The sequence below is a fragment of the Parambassis ranga genome, chromosome 17, assembly GCF_900634625.1.
Source record: "Parambassis ranga chromosome 17, fParRan2.1, whole genome shotgun sequence".
NCBI lineage: Eukaryota > Metazoa > Chordata > Actinopteri > Ambassidae > Parambassis > Parambassis ranga.
In genome coordinates, this window is record NC_041037.1 from 17877771 (window position 1) to 17887224 (window position 9454).

The 9454-nt window shown below is 44.0% G+C and overlaps 1 long non-coding RNA gene across 1 annotated transcript; it reads left to right on the forward strand.

Annotated features, from left to right (window-relative positions):
* The first annotated feature begins 1817 nt into the window (after positions 1–1817).
* On the forward strand, positions 1818–2546 carry LOC114450238 (uncharacterized). The gene is made up of 3 exons (XR_003672053.1): positions 1818–1880; positions 1966–2141; positions 2497–2546. It is a non-coding gene; the product is annotated as an uncharacterized LOC114450238 (long non-coding RNA).
* Positions 2547–9454: the final 6908 nt, after the last annotated feature.

The window sequence follows — 9454 nt, forward strand, 5'->3', positions numbered from 1 at the left end:
AACTTGCAGCTGCAGTTGCAATCTACTGAATTACAATCAATCTTTAGCTCACTCTAAGCTGTTTTTAGTAGCAACAATCTCAGAAATGAACAAGCACGGGGCATTCTGGGTGATTTGTCTCTTGTTTTTTTCTCTTGTCTTGTCACTCAATTTCAAAGCAGGATGAACAGTGTAGTGAAGAGCAGACTGAACCAGGACACACCATAATGTACAGTTTACACCATTACCTAACAACAATGAGGTGGTTAAACACTGTATTGATGACTGGTCGATTAAATATTTATCATCTATATTTTTATGAGCATTTGTATTTTGTTAAATTCACTTTTTAATTAATATTTGTTTACCATATTATAAAATAGGCTCATTTCATATAGTATCTCTCATGTGTTAATTTCATACGGAGCACCTTGAAGGCCGCTGCCTGACAGCCTGAGAGCAGGGCCTGATTGTCCCGTGTTCCTTAGCAACGGTTGCTAACAACACTTCAGACAGCTGCCGCTGCGGTGTACTGGTGTCCTGCAAAGCTTCGGTGGGTTCCCAAGCGTACAGCTGGTCAGATAAACTTTTATTTATTCTTACACAGCACAACACACACATTTCACACACCTGATATAGTTTAGCTAAGTACGAGCAAGCTAAATATTTGATGTCTTCTGTAACACCGTTAGCATTTTGGTTATTTTGATGACCTGTGTATTTAAAATTAGATTTCAATATCTTAAATAGACTAAATAGGAATCATGACAGAGGACAATGATATTTCCATTAAGACATTCGTTCATGTTTTCTTGTTTAAAGATTTGGCTGCATTTGGTGTAAACATGTCTCGAAGAAGGTCGTCCTCGAGCACAGGTGGCACAGGTGATGTGTGTTTTTTTGTTTTTAAATCTTGTAATTATTATCAGTTGTATTGTTGTTTGGTTGAAATATCTGTAATGTTAAATAACGTTTTTAAACAGAGTTAGAGAAAGCCAAACTTGAGGACCTGCAGAGACGAGTGAGGACCATGGAGAGAGAGAATGAGGCCTACAACCGCAAGACCCAGAGACAAATCTACAAACAAGAGTGAGCGCACTTACCATACTGTAACTCACACACTGTATTTGTGTGTGTGTGTCTGTTGTATATCTGATCACATGTTGACTTGGATGAAGGCAGGAGATTGAGAATCTGCTGAAGGAGCAGGAGGAGCTCCGTGAAAAGCTCAGCGCGTGTAAGAGGCGCAAAGAGATGAAGACTGAGGACATCCAGCGTCTTCAGAAGCTGCTCCAGCATAACCATGCTTTGGATGAAGAGCTAGAGAGAGAGAGGCAAAAACAAAAGGACTTGCAGAGAAAGGTCTGACTGTATATCGTGTATGTATTTCATCATTTCATGTTGATTCATATTTTTTACTTTTGACTTTAATGCGGGCAGATTTCAAACCTGGAGTCCGAGATGATGGAAGCGAGAAGAGGAGCTGTCAGTCTCTGTGTTAGGTCAGAGGTACAGAGCACTCAGAAATCTGTGGAAGGAGAGCTGCACAGAGTGAGTCATCAAACTCATTGCTACAGCATAAACAAACAAAACAAAGCCATTCTGTTGTTTACTTTATGTTCATCTCTGTCCAGGCCACCACTAAACTCAATGAGCAGTTAGCAAAAAACAGCCATCTGAAGGAGAAGCTGCAGAGTCTTCTTAATGAGCGTCACCATTTCCAGCAGCAACACAACAAGCTGAACAAGGTTACAACTCTTATCATATCATCACCATGGGCACATTGTTGATTTCTCCTTCAACACTTTATTAGCAGATATATTTGTATCGCAGGAACTGCAGGAACTCCACAAGAAGAACGCAGAAGTTACCAACCAGATCAGCGCTGCTAACGAAGAAAGGTGAGCTCCTGAGACAGCCAGTTGTGTTAAATGGAAGGAAACCTCTGAGATGTTGCAGCTCATATCTGGAACTGGTATACATAAGGGTGGAGGCTCAGTCCAAGCTGACCGTGCTGAGGGAGACAGCGGAGAAGGAACACGCTCACTTTAACGCTGAGATGAAGGAACTGGAGCGGGTTATTGCACAGCAGAGCAGCCTGAAGAACTTCATGAGCGTCAAGGGCAGCGAGAGGAGCGACCACAAAATGGGAACCAGGCAATGTAAGAGGCAGGCGGCCCGCATGATGTTGTAGCTAATGTGTCTAAAGTTTTAGCAGTGCTAACAGTTCCAATAATTGTATCATTCATTTTTCATCAATGCAAAAAGCCACAGCGGAAAAGGACAAAAGTACAAACAACATGTGTTTCTCAGTAGAATTCATGTAGCAGGCAATAATGTTGCACATACAATACAGTTACACATTTGTGTGTCCTTGTGTCATTGTGAATACAGGCACTAAGACTAAAGAGAATAATGAATGATAAACATAACATTGTGATGCTAATGCTAACCCTGCTGATGAAGATGAGACTGGTGCCTCACTGATGTGAATCTGATGTGTTTTGTGTTTCTCAGTGTCAGAGCTGAAGGAGCAGAGGAGGGGGGACTCACAGGACGTGTCTCTGGACGTTCTGGAGGACATGTTTAGGAAACTTCAGACTGTGACAGGAGAGGACAACCTGGACCTGCTGGTGACCAGGTTCATCCAGGGTGAGTCTCATATTCTGCACACAGTTTATGTCAGGATTATAATCCTCTTGCATTTGTACATGAGTACATTCAGACCCCGTTCAGTCTTGTGTAATCAATCAGAACAGCACAAAAATCCAGTTAAAGCTGGATTAGATAGATCCACCTCACAGAGGTGGATTGAGCTGGGTTTGCTAAAATCTGGCTAAGGTCTGAACACGAATGTGGCTAGCGACATCATACTTCTGGGTTCATGGGGACAGTATCTGGGTCACGCCATGTGTAAAACATCCACTGAACTACCAAAGATTGAACTACCAGATTTGATCCCGCTCTAGCTAGACCAACTTTCTCCAGTCAGAAGGGGGTCTCATTAAATGGAAACACACTGTATCTCCCTGCTGTATTATGTATTGTATTGTTTCCCCCTGTAGGTGAGGAGGAGAACTTTGCTCTCTTCAATTTGGTGAACGAGCAAAACAAAGAGATTGATGTATTAAAGAATGAAATTAGCCAGGTGAGTTTGATTTGAAGGTCTCACACATTACAATGAACCTGTTGATGAAGATTCTCAGTCATCCGGGTCATTTTTATTCAGTTGGTTAAAGCAAAGCTACTGGACCTGTAGAAATTCTACAAGTCCAGTTGCCTTGCTGCAACCTTCTGAATTACATTGAAGACAGTGGTTTGCTGGGTCATTTATTTATGTATTTGTGCTGTGAATGAGTTTAGATCCAAACAAACATGGAGCAGGCTGAAGCCAAAGGTCGGCAGCAGGAGCAGGATTATGACTCTCGGCTAAGAGACGTCCAGGAGAGATTAAAGGAGGCCGAGTCTCAGGCAGAGGATTATGAAGACCAAGCCACCATCATCAGCAAAGTCCTGGAACAGATTAAAACAGGTTTTTTTCACAACCTTGTGACTTCCAGCTGTTAAATCGAGTCATCAGTTAGAACATTGATACTCGAATACTTGATACTCCTCCCTCTCACAGGAGTAAACAGCACCTTCTCCAGCCTAGAGTGTGACCGCTCACTGATTGATGACATGGTGGGCTCCTCCACAAGCGTCACCGACAACAACATCATGTCCTACCTGGGTTTAGTGGAACAGAAGACAGATGAGCTGCTCACCATCCAAGCGTTCCTCAGATCTAAAGTCTGCTACCGCTGCTTGTGTTTTCTCACTAATATTTGTACATGTTTTCATTTCTGAACCTGAAATACAGTTTGTTTCTATAATATTTATCATTCTTACAGGATGCAGAAAAGGACTCTGATCCAGACGAATTCACTTTGGTTCAAGATCCAGAAGGTGCTGCTGTCAACAGGTCAGACTTTAGATCACTTCATTCTGACAGCTTCATGTTTGTCAGTAAATGATGTAAAAGTTGATGGCTGTGTCTGTGTTGACTCATCAGTGAGTGTGATGCAGAGGAGTCTTCCGATGAGGAATATTGAAGGGGGTGAGTTCAAACAAAGTTCCTCTCCGAAGTTAGTGTGAGATCATGTTCATCATTTGTTTGTGTTTATCTGGAAGTAATTTGTATGTTTTTTTGGTTCCTCCCAACAGACAGCAACAAAAGCCAGTCTGCAGAACAAGGGAAGTCAGAGGACACGTCCACCTGAGGAAGGCCTGGATGGATGTTTCTTATCCATGTCAACATAAGTTTGAGTTCAAATAAACAAAGTAGCCTATGCATGTAACAGAGTTCGAGTATTAAGTACATTAGATCCCAAAAATCTGAGGTGCACTCTAAACTACACTCTAAAATTCCGATGTATCAGAAACTCACTTACATAGAAGGATCTGAAAAGTTTTGAATGCTGTGATTTTGTCACATTTCTTCAATTGTTCTCATGCTGCTCACAAGCCACCAGTACATCCGTGGAACCTCTGGAAACCTCTGGTGACGAGCCATCGAACTCCTGGATAGGAAGACACAGCAGTTCCACCACTGTCAAATACTTGCTAAACATAAGATCCTAATTGAAAACATGATTACAGTGGTATGCAAAAGTTTGGGCACCCCTATCATTTCATGATAATTTGCTCTACCTTCCTAAGAGAAGATCACAGCGACGAGGTTTGTTTCCTCCAGAGATGCAGACATCTGAGTGTTTTCCAGATTGACATCCTTAGAGTAGAGATTTATTGTAATAAAATTGAATGTAAAAAATGTAATGTGCAAAAGTGTTGGCACCCTTTTTATCACATTCATTTCAAGACCTGTAGGGGTTTATAAAGCAGGTTGAAGCACAAAACTGCTTTGATTAGCTTGTTAGATCTTCAGTTACAAAGACAGCTGGAATCAATCATGAAAAAGCTGTTTAACATAGGTAACTGCTGCTGTACTTGTCCTAGGTTCTTTCTTAGAGAGTAGACACATGGGGGCCTCTAAACAGCTCTCCGCTGACCTAAAACAAAGATAATTCATTATCATGAATTAGGAGAAGGGTACCAGAAATGATGTGAAAGGTCTGGACTGTCTGTCTCCACTCCCAGAAATGTAGTGCAGGAATGGAAGAGCACAGGAGTAGCCACTGTAAAGGATAATATGTGGTAGGCACAAATAAAGATAAGACTGAACTCCATGAGAAGAACTTATTGCCTACATTTTGGTGGAGCCTGAACCCCCTTAAGAGCAACAGAGGCAAGAAAAATTCCCTTTTAACAGGAAGAAACCTTGAACAGGACCCGGCTCATAAGGAAGAACCTTCCTGCTGACAGTCGGCCGGGTGGAGGAGAAGAAGAGGGAGACAGGACAGAGAGGATGAAGGAGAGAGAGAGAGAGAGAGAGGAGCAAACATGCACAGACATCATACATTACCCAGATAGCAAACCTTTTGGCTGTGGCTTGTGTGGAAATATATGGTCAAACTTGGTCAAAATATATGTTTGTCTGCATATATGGTAAAAGTGTATGGTTGTGCATAGATCCAGACCTCTGACTGAGGCCATAAAGCATTCTGATGTTTAATGGTTAGTTCAGAAATTCGAACTGCAAACCCCTTAGTTGACCCAGAGATGTAAACACAAGCTTGCCAGAAAGACAAGATATACTCAAGGCCGTAACAGGAGGATCTGTGAAATACACACACACCCTCACATCAGAGATGTGAGTGGGAGAACTTCAATGTCTTTTAGTTTCGTATACGCCTTCCACCTTGTGATTATTGAATATGCATGTTTCACTGAAAAACATTACCTTTTATGCCTTTCTATGTAAATGTAACCACACCTTGTTGTGAGATTAATAAAACGAGCCTAATGCATGGGACCGACAGAATGCAAATGGTCAGCTGCAGGAGCAGATCGAGGGGTCTGTATTGAGCTGTGCATTCTCCCTTTATAAAGGCGAAACTGAAACTGATCAGTACTGGTTTTCATTCAATGTTCTGTGCTTCGGGGACGGAGTCTGGGAATCCGGGGTGACCAGATTAGGTCACAACAATTGGGGGCTCGTCCAAGGGATCAAAGGGCAAAAAATCATCCTCAGATCCGTCAATTGAACACAAGGGCCGATTACGAACAGACAGAGGACACGTGCCGGCAACAATAAGGTAAGCAGACCTTTTATATCTGCATTGACTACTCTAAAATGTAACGTGTCCCGAGTCTTAGTAGTAATCTGTCTGTAAAAGCAAAAAGAACATTGACTGAATGAATTTAACTGTATGTGAATGAATATGACTACAGTGAAATAACCGTATGTGAATGTATATGACTACGGTAAATGAGTAATGACTACAGCTGTTTAAGAGATAAGTAAATGATGCCTGCAGAGGAATAATGCCTGCAGAGGAATGATGCCTGCAGAGGAATAATGCCTGCAGAGGAATAATGCCTGCAGAGGAATAAGAGAAAAAGGGGTAGCAGAAAATCCTGAGTGTGGCGACTCCACCGGTGCTCTGACGAGGGGCCGGAAAAGCTGGGTTTGAGGCCCGGGGCTTGAGGAACCCTAAATCACTACAAAAAAGAGAGAAAAAGGAACAAGACCAGGCAGAAAACACATGGTATGAATGTTGGACAGACTGGAAACTGAAACAATGACCGCACTAGTTAGGCGGGAGTTGTAGTAAGTCAACAGGCTTCCAAATTACAGATATATAAGATTCTGGTGTCACGGACAGAGGCTAGTCTCGAATCCATTGGACTGAGTACCAGGGACACAGCGTGCCATATTTCTCAGTCGGCCAGAATCTAGAAAAGAAAGGAACTCTTGAAACTCATAACTGTGAGTCGTCTGAGATAAAGACGACAAGACCAGAGAGTAGAGAGTAAATAATGAAATAACTGTGAGCCGTTCTTACACTGGACGGCAAGACCAGAGAATAAGTCCTGTGAGTTCATGAAGCACCCCTAAAGAGAAACAAAGAGAAGTGAAGATACAGTACTGACACACACACACCGAGCTCGCAGTATAAATGGGTAACGCATGAGTGTGGAATGTGTATGAATGCCAGAGACGAGGTGAACTGAAGCAGCAGCACTGCTGGAAACCTTAATCGGTGTAAACGTAAAGCAGTGGCCCGTTGAAGTAGGTTCACTCATGAACTGGATTAGTGTTTTGTTGTGCACATACTTTTGTATATATTTCTGATGTGAACATAGTTTCTGAACTTTTCTAACATCATAGTTTTGTTAACTCTTCTGAGCACAGTTTTGCAAATAACACATTATTATTAAGCTTTAGTTTTAATTTTCACGTAATCACTTGACTGAGACTTTGATGACTGACGACATGGACGGAGATTTTAACAGAGACACTGTTGATGATGGGTGGGGTCCGAACAGCCCACTAAAAACAGTAGAAGCTCAACTGATTATTTTAGAGAAAGCGCTGCATCAGGCTTTTGACTCTAAAACCGCATCTGAAGAGATGACTCAGATGAGGGAGGCAGTCATTAATTTGCTGGGAGAAATAGGCCGTGGCATGAAAGATAGAGGTTGTTTACAGAAGGAGTTTTGGAGAAAGGAGGGTGAAGCGAAGGCAGAGAGGGAGAAGGCCAGGAAGAGTGCAGAGCAGTGTGGCTGGTCTAAGAAAGGGAGATTTAAGAGGGAGCAGGAAAAAGCAGAGGAGAAGAGAGCTCAGTGGGCGCGATGGGCTTTGATAGGTCAGGGTGTAACTCACCTCATGACTGAGAAGCCCAAAACACAGGATGCCAAAGCAGAAAAACCTAAGGATCCCCCACCGTATACACCACCCCCTCCTACTGCACCACCATCCTCTCATTCATCTGCTGGATTATATCCAGTTTTACAAATAACTCAAGGCACACTGGCCATAACAGACATGCCTGATTCCCCTGAGGCGTGGTCTGATGACAGCTCTCACACGTCCCAGGTGAGTAGTGTGTCTGCTTTACCCTCGGGAGTTAGCACCCGTGAAGGGCCTCCAGAGGCCCCTGACCTTTCACCTTTCCAGCTGCGAAAGGGCAGAGAACCGAGCTGCGACAGAGCACTATGTGTTGCAGCTGAAGCCCCGCTGTCACACAGAACACAGACACCAGACATTGTGAACACAAAGCAGGGAGAAATAGACAAGGTGCAACAGTTGCAGGAGGAATTAAAGGAGTTGCGGGCTGCTATAGCTCAGGACTTAACACCACACACATATGCACACGCTAACCCCAATTTGGAGACGCTACACTTCACGTGGGAGGCGTGTGGAAAGATGGATCACAGGAAGGGAGGACAGCTGGAATTCAGATGCAGGTCGAGGGTGTTTGGTCCGCGGAGCAGGGAGAGACGTTTGAACTATTACAGAGACAGGCCAAGGCTACTGAGGAGTGGTTGAAAACACATGAAGCTGAACACTTAGCACACAGAAGCAGAACACACCGCATGACAACTAGATCTCAAGGACATGATAATACACAGACACTCAACCATCAGTTACCACTGATTCAAACTGAACACCAGATCAAATATCGTCCATTCCCACTAGGTGATGTACAGGCACTAGTGGATAAATTACCTCCAGTGGCCGAAGGTGGAGCAATGTGGCTGAGTCAACTTGACAGTCTGACAGCAGGCCACAGACTCGCTCTAGGTGATTTTCGGGCCGTTATTTCTAGGTGTCTTACAGCTTCAGAAGTGAGGGACATAGAGGAGGACGCCGCCACTACTAGACAGAGAGATGACACACCTTTCACTCAGGTCAGCACTGAAATAGGCAGAGCACTAAGACATAAATATCCTCTGCCTGCTGGAGCCGCCGTTCCCACTTTGAGATGGGACCCCAAACAGAGTCCAAGAGAATATCTTAATCAAAGCAAAGACACATGGATCAAACACACCGGGTGCCACCCTGGTAACCCAGGCATTCAGAGGGTGTGGTACAGGACCGCCGTCCTAAACGGGGTTCCTGAGACTGTAAAAACTGCCATGGATAATAACCCAGACATGGCAGGGTGTGATTCCAGTGTGTGGGAGAGACATCTAGTGCATCATTTGGCACGCGCCCAAGACGCAGCACAAGCTGACAGTAAGGATGTCCAGGATTTGCAAGCACAATTATTGAAACTACAATTGACTGAGGCCAGACAGAAGGCCAATGACAAAAAGAAAGATAAAAATAATAAAGTCATGGTTGTCACTGAAAGCTCTGACGCACCTCCTGTCACACCTTGGGTGCCTCCATCACCTTATTCTCCTGATTATCAGCAGCCTACGGGGTCCTACAGGGGGTACGGATCAGGGAGGGGCAGATGGAGAGGCAGGCGCGGAAGGGGTGGAACACTTAGGGGACAGCCGAGGGGAGACCCAGGTCGTGACCGCTGCTATTACTGTGAGGAGTTGGGACACTGGGCCAAAGACTGTCCACACAGACAGGGACAGT